We start from the raw sequence: 13,105 nt of genomic DNA, 5'->3' as shown, positions 1-13,105 counted from the left end.
ACAATCCTTTAAAGTTTAAACCAAGTGTCTATAAAAGGGGAGAGCATTTCACAATTTTGCAGAGTATAAAAATCTACATATCAACCACATTTTCTATGTTAAATCAAGTATGTGTAAATATTGACTTTTAGGAGACAATTTATATGACGAACACTTGAAGATGTAAAGATTTCCTCCCCTATCTGATAGTTACATATGTACCGTATCTTACGACAATCCAGGAGGTTTGTTTACATTTACGAAGTCACACCAGTAATACACTGGGTCAGACCTTGATCTTTTTTCTTAGAAAATTCTTTGTGTTTTTTTCTTTAATTTCATGCTTTGAAGCCAGAAATGATGTCATTCCAAAAGCTTTGCCTCAAAAATTGGATTTGCATGAAATTTTTCGATTTTATTCCAAAAAAAATGTATGAGAAGGAAGTGAAAAACTCTATGTATGTCAAGGTGACCTTAGACTGGTACCCAGCTGTTATTGAAATTCTTTAAAATATCGTCCGGTTAGGCTAATTTTTGTATATTCTGAAGGCGTACTGGATATTTTACGGAGGGAACTAACCTAAGGTGACCTTCAGTGGCACACCTATAGAATATACATTGTACATACAGGAACCTCAAAAATTATTATTATCGGGTATACACTACACTAGAAATTTTGGCATTAGTAAGATAACCTTCTGCAAGTTTGAACAATGATAGTCAGATACCTCACAGCAACTTGTTTACTGTGGAACATAAAAGGTCATGCGTGGTCCAAGGACATCAGACGGGGTATGACAAGAGACAACTATTAAATACAACATACTTCCACAAACTATTATGCAAAATTGTACATAGACAACTTGGAAGATATAAATTTCACTGATCGGTCTTGCATATTAGACTAAGGGAGTTACCATTTGATTTTTATGGGGGGGGGCTAGGTTGAAAAATTTTGTCCTGCATTTTTTTTAGTTGTAATCTCTGTCCTGCCTTTTTATTTTTCACTCTATTCGGTCCTGCGTTTTTTTTTATTAGTTTATCATGACTTTTTTTTACCTAAATTGTCATCCTGCCTTTTTTTTTTTGCAAAGTGTCTCATCCTGCCTTTTTTTTTTACTCAAAACTCCTGTCCTGCCTATTTTTTTCAAATTTCATCCTAGCCCCCCCATAAAAATCAAATGGTAGCTGCCTAATTCAAACATCTTTTTTTAAATTTAAAGTAGCCCTAAACACTGATCTATAATGTGATAAATTCTTTATTTTAACTATACACATGTATAAACTTTAAACAATAACAAATCTAGAAAAAATTAACATGACTACACAGCATGTTTTATTATTTACATATCATGACTTTATATCCTATAACACACGAAAGCTTTTATCCCAACTCCTTATACATGCATGTAAATCGGAATAAAAATATATCTCATAATATTCAAATCATGACAAATTATGAGTGGCAACCATCAAAAGGCACTTCAGGAAAGAATTTACCCAAGAAAATGATGATATTCAGAGTCTGATAAGGGCTTTAAATTAAGAAGACAAATAGGGCTAAGTACCAAGTAACTATAAAATGGGGTTATTGAAACAATTTAAATTATGAAAAGGAATTTCACAAAAAACAAATTATGGCGAAGTTTTTTTGTGAAAATTTAAAAGTAAAGAAAACACTGCAAATATCTTATCAAATGGGTGCATGTACACTCCTTAAAATTGTTATTGCACTACAGCGTGGCAACATATTATGGGTTGACGTTCCTTTTTAGTAATTCCTAAATCTGCTTGGGAGTGCTTAAGTATTAGAATAATATCTGACTCTTGTGGAACTACATGTATAAATTAATGCAAACAGTATCCTAAGTAAACATCATCTTAACCTGTACTTTTTAAGAAGCTCATATGACCCTACTTTTTAGTAACCTGCATATTTAACCCTCATAAACCATTTTCCAGAAAAAGTTCGACAAACAAGATGAATATATCAGTGCAGGAGATATCGATCTAAAGGCCTATTTTCTGCATTAGTACGAACCATCCAATCATGACTAAATGATACTTACTATTTTATTTATTCAAAAATTAAACTGAAGAATGACGTCAAAGCCCTTCTCCCAAAGAGGATGTGATCTTTCAATAACAAATTTTTCATGTATACACTTCAAATTTAATAAATAAAATGATTGATATTCTATTAATTGATTTTTACCAAAGATCAACTTTTCATCCATTTTAAAATTTCTCATTAGGTTGAAACTTTATTCTTATTACAACAACTTAAATACTGGTAGTCTTGTTCCCCAATTTGGACACCAAGGGAGTTAAAAAGTTATAATGAACATCATATGACCATATTAACCATACAACAGAAATACTGGTAGAAAATTTATAACTGGCTATTAATTGATCAATAACATTGACAGTACTACAAGAAAAAATAGTTTGTCAAATTAATTGCAAACTTGATATTCTTAATTTTGGATGTAATCATTGATGAGCTCAAGAAAGCAGCTAGTAAAAGTGAAATTGATTTCTTTTAATACCCTTTCATGCATGTTTGCCACTTTCGGGCTATTTTGTGGCATCTTTTAATGCCCTTTCATGCATGTTTGCCACTTTCGGGCTATTTTGTGGCATCTTTTAATACCCTTTCATGCATGTTTGCCACTTTCGGGCTATTTTGTGGCAGTCAGTTGGGTGGAGGCAGAGGGTGAGCGCCTGGAGAAAACCACCTACCATTGATAGGATACCTGACTATCCGGGTCAATTATGATTTGAGTCAATGTGCACCCGCATGCACAGGCTTTAAGGATGTATATTGCATTTGGAAAGAACATTATTTTTGTGACTTTTCCCTTATATTCCTTTCTACCTAGAACTGACATCCCTTAAACTATTCAAGATAAATTAAGAGATCAAATCAAATTAACAGTAAGCCTGGCTTAAGTTTTATAATATTTTAGCATGCAAAAAAAATACCATTTAACTTCTGAAATGGACTCTGTAGGCATTGATTTAATAAGGTTAATTAGTTTGGCAATTTGTAGGCTAACTATTAAATCTATCACCTGAATAAACCTGTCAAGATGTTCCTTAGATGTTTAATACCTGATTCGATAAATACAATTCTTAATCATTTATCATTAAATCAAAATAAAATGGTGCATGCTCGAGAAAATGTTATTCCTGAATGAGTGGCAATTTTAAGGAATGAAAAAACACTTCTATTGAGAATCAATAAATAATTGCAGCTGATATGTTATTGTTTATATTGACTGAGGTCAATATCAACTGATGTCAACATCACCATTAATAGTACCAAAAATTTCACGTACTTCCAACAGACAATGTTATGGGACTTCTATATGTAAAATGTCCAGATTAACACCAATAACATTCAGAATTCATGAATGAAACATTTACTAAAATAAAATAAGTATTATGGTTTCATCAATATCATTATTTACTAGTTATTGACAAATAACATTAAAGATTGGTCAATTGTGTGTACAAAATATCCAAAAATAATTAAAACCCATTAGACCAATCCTTTTTAAAATTCCATGTGTTCACATGTGATATTTAGGAGGAGTCAATACAGTCTGTTTCAGGGGAGATAACTGTCAAGTATGATGTTAAATATTCAATGTCTTGTTATCAGCATTGTTTATGATGATGCAGCAATACAGAGAATCAGAATCTACATTCTTACTCAGTGGCGGATCCAGCCATTTTAAAAAGGGGGGGGGGGGGGTTCCCAACCCAGAATAAAAGGGGGGTTCCAACTATATGCTCCCATTCAAATGCATTGATCGGCCAAAAAAAGGGGGGTTCCAACCCCCCGAACCCCCCCCCCCTGGATCCGCCACTGTTACTAGCAGTGAGAAAAGTTTGAGGAATAGAACATTGTATTAGATTCTCTGTTTAAGGTTGAGAAACAGTAAATGGGCTTTATGTCACAGATTGCTTTTTTTTTCCTTTTTTCAACACAAATTGTGGTAAAATTTGGCATACAATTTTGGCTGGTTGAATGAATGAAATGTGCATTGACCAATCTGGTATCTAATTGGTTGAAAAAACACATACAAATTGATCTTTTAGTCTAAAACATGCTGATGTAATAATACATAATAAAAACAGAAATTTATGCTTCAACCACGTCTGATTTTAAGAAGGAAGGCCCACAAGGATAATAGAGATTTTGATCAGGATTACAAATTACCTACATTTGTAATTTATGAGGATTTTTGAAGGAGACATTATTTACCTTTTTTCTACTTTCATGTACATTGATTTCCAGCACCATAATTTGAGAGGGGAGCAAATTTTATACAAAATAATACCCAACTGTTGGAGTTTTTATCTAAATCACCATTAAGTAACACCTTCCTTCAATCTATATGGTCAATTTGCACAATAAGAGCCAACTCATTTTAAACATTAAAAAAATATAAATTCAATACTTTAATATTCATTGTCCTTCAACGTCATAAATATGTTAATCCCTATGGAACATTGCAGACTCCCCCTTAACTCAGTCCATATATTTTGTATATGTACTCATCAAATATGAAGAATTAACAGAAGGTAAAATAAATGTTTAAAATTGTTTTTCTTAAAAAAAAAAACAGTACAACTTAACTTGATTTTTTCGAAAAAGTTTAAGATTACGAGAACTGAAAACCCCAGATCTTTTATTATCTACTTCAACTTGTAAATCCTCACAAAAACTTCAATAATTGACAATTCAAATTCAAATATGATTAATTCTACAAACATAATTTTATTTTCCCCTTCAAACAAAGGTGAAATTCAAGAGATGCTTAGCACTAAATTGATGTTTGATATGTACAAAACAGAAACCATATAACAAGTTAAGTATACAAGAAAGTATACTTAGTCCTACACTCTTAAGAATCTCTAAACAACCATTTACTATTACTTATCCCATAAAACTTTTAAATTATCTGATTTTTAATATACTTTAAGGTCAAAAAGCTCCAGGGTTCAAATTAAACTTGGTCCATATTTTTCCTGTAGAATTAAATACCTTCCTGTTTTTCCTATACAACATATTTATTATTAAATATTTGTCATTTCCAAAATATACATGTATTTACAGGATATTTTATATTTTTTTCTTCCAACCAACAAAAAAAAAAAATTTCAAACTTGATTTGTGTTTTGTAGTTATAAGCATTGTGTATAAGTTACATAACAATTTATTGAGGCAAACTAAACTTAAAGAACAGAAACCAACATCCAGGGACGTTTATTAATCTCTGTTTCAAACCGCATATTTTTCAAATTGACTTTGTTTCAAACCACAAATTTAATCTACTCTGTTTCAAACTTCAAATTTATTAATCTCTGTTTCAAACCACATATTTTTTCAATCTACAAAAAAATTTACTTTGTTTCAAACCATCAATTTGTACCAAAAGAACTATTCTGAACAGTAACCTTCATGGATGTATAGGTATTTTACTGAAACTATGCCCAATTCTTATAAGTGAACAATTATTACTTTAAAATAACTAAATTGAGGTTAAGAAACGTTTAAACCAGGATATGGAGAGGCAATTTAATCAAAATTTCCTTGCCAAATCAAACACAAAATCTTATCCACCTTAGAAACCGTTATGTTATCGTCCATACTTATATAGTGTCAATAATGAAAAAGATAAGTACGAATCGGCTACATTTAATACATATTTATTCTTACTAAAATCTTCATTAAATTCAAAATAGTATTTTGAGTCTATTCAAACATTAAAACTTTGTATATGAAATATTCACAGCTGGGTGAAAACATTAGAGTGTCTTAATGATGAAGCAATTTGTTTAAATGGGAGATGATTTTAATACTTTGTTAAAAGTATTTTTACCTTAAGATGTGCTTATGCAAATAATTTTAAGTACAATATTTACTAAGGTGAAAAAGTACTGAAAAGTATAAAGTATAGTTTTAAATATATATAGGATAGAAAGTACAAATGTTCTTACCATCATTAGCCTTTAGTCGTAGCTAATAATATGAAAAATATTTCCTTTCAAAAGTTTAAAAGATATCAAATTGCAATAATCATTGACAGAAATACATTTGTTTGATATTATCCTTTAATTGAGCATTTTATAAATTGACCCTCAAGGCTAAATAATTTTACGCAGCTCTTAATAGTTTAACCTTCAATATATGTCTTGTTAGTTCCTTATAATTCTAATTCCAAAACTCAAAGATACATTATGTATTACCGGTACAATTCTAAATGAATAACATGCTATCTAAAATTAAAAAATCTTCATTTTTATTCACCATATTTATAGGTAAAAATAAAATAAAAGAAATGAATATGAATTCAATCATACAATCTTAAAACTTTTATGTAATTTATCATAATTCAAAAAGAAAAGATCATATACAGCTTTTACTTGATCTATTCATTCAAAATGGTCACCTTTGGAATTCAAAATATCGGCCAAGGAAAAACTATCTAAATTGGAATACTTTGTCTGATAATGTCAATAAATAATATTTTTGATTTAGGAGAAGGGTAAATTCATGAAGTTAAATCATTAAAGTGTGTTCAAATACAGGTGTGTTTTATGACCAGGATAAAAGTGAATACCTGGCACTATGACAATGTAAATATTGAATCATTCAGATCCTTTATCTAGGGCAGATTGTTGGAATCAGTATTATTATCTCCCCTTTGCTGCATAATGAAAGGAAATGTCCTTTTTATATTTGTAGGTCAAATGATTTCGAACATATAAAAAGTGTATGATTTTATACCTGTTGTATATCATGCAACCTAAATTAGACAAAAAGTATGCAAATAAATAAATTCCAAAAGTTTTGTTTCCCAATGCTAGTAAAATGTATCTGGCTATTTGACCAATCCTACGAACTTTTATTTTCTTGAAATGTAAAAGTTTGTTTTCCCATTTTCACTAAAAAAAAGGGTAAAAATATCAAACTGTCATTTAATTGTTATGAATATTTCAATGGAGACCCCTCTGAAATACCCCAATAATATATCATTACTTAATATGATCTTAAATTGAATGTATATTGAATTGTTTAATGAACGCAAGAGTTTTTGTCTTTTATGGTGATGTCACCAGGGTACTAGAGATTATTTTGTAGCGTTTTACTATAATGTTTATTTACATATAAAAGGGCAGATTTATCTGTCCAAAAACACAGTATTCTTCACTTGTAGTTCTGTTTTGCAGTTAATAATAAAATGTTTTAAAAATCCTTTAACATAAATACACTATTCATCTTCAAAAATAAGGTTACAAGGGTAAATTATGTACAAATTTATCATAAACTGATAATATTTTGACCTTTATTGAAGTAAAATACATGTAGTTAATACATGCAAATATCCAATTAAGTTTACCTACACCACACACAAGGATTGAAAATGGTGAAATTACTAATACCACAAAAATGTTATCATCATGAAAAATTCCTATATGATCCATTTTTGCTATTTACATTTTTGCACCTCTACATATATATGAAGTTATAAATGCATGATTTAACATTCCTGTTGACAAACACATTATGAAAACAACCATCAGCGTTTTAATAGGTGTACTCTAAACTCTACCTACTGGTTGATTCATGTTCGGGTTTCTGGAAAACCAAAACATTCAGAAGAGAAGTTCAAAAAAAAAGAAGTAAAAATAAGAGTGGAGCATATACACTGAAGCATTGGAACTTAAAACTTAAAAAAATAAAATAAAAAATAATATCCAAAATAAAAATCAAACCCTTAAGAAATATCAAATTAAAAAGTTTAGTTTCTCAATTTCTGAATAGGTCGTTACCATTTCACATTTCATAACCAAAAACAAAACACAGAAAAACAGCCAGAGTATGTTAAGGATTCAAAATCTAAACTGACAACCATATGACAGTGATTATTGTTAATCAGGTATAGAAAATTGAAAAAAAACAAAACCATTGTCAAAACAGGTGTTTTGGGATATTTTGAAGCTTAATTTTGACACAATAAAAAATTCCTTTGACCACCTTGTCACAATATGTTTACCTCTTATATACTGCAATGAAAATAGATATTACCCTTTTAATAAACTGTATTGAATAAAACAAAAGTCATTGTTCATGTGTATTTGGTTTTTGATTATATTTGGGAATGCATCCACTGGAACAGAGCATGGCGCCCCGTCTCGAATTATTTTTTATTTTTCTTTAGAAAATCTTAAAAAGAAACAAATAAAGACCCATGTTGAAATGTAATTCATGTACATGGTTATGATAATTTCAGATGAAGCGGTCTTCAGCTCTATGGAAACAGAGATGTAGCAAGACTTTTTTTATCTTGATTTGTCAGTTAAATTCTTTTTCTTTTTTTTCATGTGTGTGTTTTTGGTTTTTTTTTGCCAAAAGGAATGCTGTTTTCTCTATGATTTCCTAATTGTACTTTAAATTGATTTTATGATTTTGGTCATGCCAGCATTAAAACTAAGACTGACTTTTACAAATGTACCACAATGTGGAATATTTTAATGAGTGAAAGCTCGTATCAAACATTTTCCCCATGAAAAACATTGCCAATAGTAGGACAAGAGTGTGATCTTGGCAATGAAAATGAAAAATGTGTTTGGAAACTCATAAAATAGAATAATTTTATCAAGTATCTAATTTCCCTTAATGCATGGATTTCCACATCAATTTCAAAGTTTTTACACACAGAAAATAGTATCACAGCTCCAACTAAAAGTCCCCAAAATGTAATGAAAATTCAAGTCAATAAAGTCCATTTACAATTTAGTAACTAAAAAAATTGTCAATATTTATTATATTTAATTTTTAATAAGTATATTACATCACTTTATAAAAATACCCACCTCTGATCCTATATTTCCCAAAAGATTTGGTTAGAATTTTCACTTTTTTCACATTTAGCGTCATTTTCATTGTATTCCAAATTAAAAATCACATTTTGAAGTTTTGATATAAAAATTACATCCTTTCTTATTATATGGAAACACGTTTAAAAATGTAATAGGGTTTAATACAGTTTTAATTAATCCCGAGGAATAAATTTTCACTACACCTTATCAAACTACCGTTAAAATTTTAACCAGACTTAGAGCGGTAATCATGCATAAAAATTTTACCGTTATAACTCCGCCCACTTTCCATTACGTAGACGGCTGACGAATAACAAATGAATATAAGTAAAATTAAAAAAAAATAAAATATATAAACAAGATGTAGAATTTGAATTGTATAGACAAAAAAAAATGTAAAATCGGCTTAAGTTCTTTTCTTGTCAGTATTCAGGCCTTTTTTTTTCTCTGATTTTATATATATGCATCCACACGTAAGCCAATACACAAAATGACCCAATCTAGCATTAGAGAAAAATCAACTTTCGAGTTTATATTTTAAGGTGTATGACTCTGTGACGTGTTTACTTACCGTCACAATGTATATTATTGTAAGTCACATATCAAAAATACTCAGAAATCCAGTATAAAAAGTTGAATTTTGTATATTTTTCTCTCAGGACGGAAGTTTGTTAGTTTGTTATCGTTTTTTAGTTGCGCATGTCATTTGGGAATCAAACAGGTAAAATACAGGTTGTCGCCCTCTAGTAATGTATTTCAGGTAAACTGCTTTTAAATGTACCCTTTTCGATAAATAAGAATATATACGAATTAACCAAAACGCCGGGCAAGCAATTTCGATCAGCCATGCTTTCTAAGGAAGGAGAGGATGTATTTTGAAAAGCAAATTTCTTGCAGGTATGTTTTTACAGGTAATGTCTCTGTTTCTGTTATCATATACTTTCATATAGAATGAAAGTATGCAGACAGCTAAAAAGAAATCAGAAAAAAAGTCCGTGTGAGGTAAGCATTGGTCGGGAATATCAAAAAAGCGCTCGAGACCCGGAACCAGTGACTTATTTTCATTGTTTGTTGTCACTGAGTCCAGCTCGCTATCCTTATGTATACACTATACGGAATTTCATCTTAACAGAAGTTTTTTTTTCAAATTTGATATAATTCCATCCAACCTATCATAATTTCAAATACTCATATTAGAGTATACCCGTTATAAATTAATTAATTATCAATCTGACGGTTAAAAAACTTATTTATAGAAATGAGAAAGGACATAATTAAGGCCTTTACTGTTTTAGAGACTTCTTCAAATATTTGTTACTAACATTTTTTATTTTAAAGAAAACAGTTAATTTTTAATGTCTAGACTTTTTAAAATATGAAAAAGTCAAAAAACAAAATAAAAATACATTGAAGGTTTCTTAGGACTATAAGAACCATTTTGCACGCAACACCCCCATGGGAATTTTTAAAAGTTGACAGGTATGCTTATGCTAGAGTGCGGAAACGAATATAAAACGGTCACTTACAAAAAATAAAATAACATTAATCATATCATCTGATGCAAAAAGTAAAATAACAAAAAGGAGGAAAATTCTAAACCGAAATTACCTGAGCAAATGGCAATTTGAATCAAAACCTCAAAAATGGATAACAACTGTCATATTTCTGACTTGGTACAGACGAGAGCACTGTTAACTTCCTTATCCAAAATTTACCAAGATAGATTCCACTTTCGTGAATAAAGCCATGTTGCATGCAATGCTAGATATGTCTGGAATGTCGACTAACTAAAGATGAATGTCGTGCTTACATTCGTAATTGATAGTCACTGTTCTGTTTTAATACTCTATTTACATTGTAGGAGACGCACACAATTTACGACCTTGCAAGTAACCGAAATACTATGTCGTAAATCGTTCTGTATGGCTGTTTAAGACTGCGTGTGCACAATGTGTTCCCATGATCATTGCAACAGCTTCATGACGAAGATCCTGGTTTATCCAACAAATATTCCTAATTACATCAGTGACAAAATAGGAGAATTTAGTACAAATACGTACATCATTCGGATGGCATAAACTATGCACATCTCCCGTTTTTACATACTAGATACCTTAACTTCACAAAATCATTATAAATTAAAGAACGATATATAGCCTGGTAGCCTAGATATTTGACTAAACATCTCATTCTTTACAGTAAAAAGATGGCTTCTAGAAATATTGCGACGAAGTGGTGTCAATCACTGCAGACGTGGATTCAAAAATTAGAAAGCCGAACTAGATCGCAATATTTTCAACTAAGTAGTAATCTACATAAACACAGACTTTTTAACGCTCTACACTTCTATTCCCCATGATCAATTGACAGAAAGACAACACAGCTTTTTCTACAAAAAATGGGAATCACAGATACCTTTTTAGGTCATGAAAAATCTTGCTTTTTGACAATCTAATTAAAATATATATCTCCGATTTCGTTATACTACGTTACTACATATGAGTAACGTAGTATAAAGAAATCGGAGATCTATATTATAATTAGATTGTCTTTTTGAAGAACTACAACGAATATAATATCTTGAAAAAAGTAAAATCACAGAAATACTGAACTCAGAGGAAAATCCAATCGGAAAGTCCACAATCACATGGCAAAATCAAATGACAAAACACATCAAAAACGAATGGACAAGAACTGTCATATTCCTGACTTGGTATAGGCATTTTACTGTGGGTTTTTTTTGGACAACATATTGGTTGAGTTTTGTGGATTGCTATTTTAAACAGACTGTTTATATTCCTATGGATACTAGTTGTGTATCTTACTGGCTTATGACTTGTTTTATACTCGAATGAATCAACACTCATACACTATTTTCTCGAAGACCTTACGACAAACATTCTGCACGTTTCATCGTGTATGTTAACACGACTTCATTACTGAGAGGGTGCTGGACGAACACACACAAATATATATATATGCTCCAACAGAGTTTGAAGAAAAACGACTAAAATCACATCTTTTAATCATCACGAATTGGTTGATTACTACAACTAGATTATATTAGCAAGACCATTTTATAAACTCTATAATAGATAAGCGGAAGATCCTAATCAAGGAATGGATGGTTAACAATAGGAGAAAAACGTCATTGCGTTATCATTATAATTTAGGTATATGAAAATTTCCATGGGGAATTTTACCTTCAAGATCCAGGAAGGGAAACCAGTAACTATTATTGATCGAATTTATCAAATACATTATGCATACTTTTGAAATAAAGAGACTCGTAAATAAGTGAAATGCATCAAAGATCTCCGTTTAGACAAACAAATTTATTAACTAGTAGACCCATAAGTGTCTGTATAACGCACCTTGATCATGTATTATAGCATAATTTAAGCTATTGATATTATACTTTTTGCAACAACATAACTTTATTTCGGTCTAAAACCGGAAGATTATTTAATCATGCATGCACTTAAACAATTGACTCTTTCTTCGAGAATATAAACGTATATATAAACCCACACTGGGTTCAGTTGGCTTAATTAGAATCAATGTGTGTAATCCTACCAGAACAACTTCTTAAAGGTCTTTCTATCATATATGCATACCTGATAACCATTTGCTATCATTATTATGAATGATTACCAAACATGGTTGTCATGATAAACTTTCCCTGAAGGAGTGTCATTAATTTAGGGGGTAGATTTTTTCCAAAAAACTCCCAATGTGAGCATATGTGGTAAAATGTGGTCATTCAAACGCAAAGAAATATACACATTTCAGAATTATTGTTAATTTGTCATATATATACATGGTATTTACATTCCTAAACATTTGGAAATAAACTCATCATAGATACCAGGATTACATTTTGTTTTTACGCCAGACGCGCGTTTCGTCTACAAAAGATTCATCAGTGACGCTCGAATCCAAAAAAGTTAAAAAGGTTAAATAAAGTACGAAGTTGAAGAGCATTGGTGACCAAAATATCTAGTAAATATCTCGCACAAGACGTTAATATTAGTTTCTAGAAGAGAAGATGGAATATGGCTTACTGCTTTTGCTTATTTTTGTAACACACGTATGTGTACTAATAATATAGAATCTGAATACTCATATTAAAAAATCTGGATATACAAAATTTCAGATGTAAAGTTTAACGATTTTGTCAGTCGTTTAAGCAAAACCTATGAGATAACGAGAAGGTCATATGTGAAAT

General features: G+C 30.4%; 1 protein-coding gene and 1 long non-coding RNA gene across 3 annotated transcripts in view; one reads left to right on the top strand and one right to left on the bottom strand.

Annotated features, from left to right (window-relative positions):
- The window catches only part of LOC139511772 (zinc finger protein GLIS3-like), a 44,095-nt gene extending 34,495 nt beyond the window's left edge, over window positions 1–9,600 (bottom strand). The window contains exon 1 of one of the 2 annotated variants that reach the window (XM_071298827.1): window positions 9,449–9,600. The gene's annotated coding sequence lies outside the window, so the exon portion shown is untranslated. Of the gene's footprint in view, window positions 1–8,871; window positions 9,183–9,448 lie in introns of those variants that run through there. The other variant, XM_071298836.1, reaches the window with a different exon arrangement.
- On the top strand, window positions 9,583–12,742 carry LOC139511785 (uncharacterized). Its single transcript, XR_011662093.1, has 2 exons — window positions 9,583–9,774; window positions 10,739–12,742. It is a non-coding gene; the product is annotated as an uncharacterized lncRNA (long non-coding RNA).
- The last annotated feature ends 363 nt before the right edge of the window (window positions 12,743–13,105 follow it).

This window comes from Mytilus edulis, chromosome 1, assembly GCF_963676685.1.
Source record: "Mytilus edulis chromosome 1, xbMytEdul2.2, whole genome shotgun sequence".
Lineage (NCBI taxonomy): Eukaryota > Metazoa > Mollusca > Bivalvia > Mytilida > Mytilidae > Mytilus > Mytilus edulis.
The sequence above is the reverse complement of the archived record's forward strand: the minus strand, read 5'-3'. Positions and strand labels throughout refer to the sequence as shown.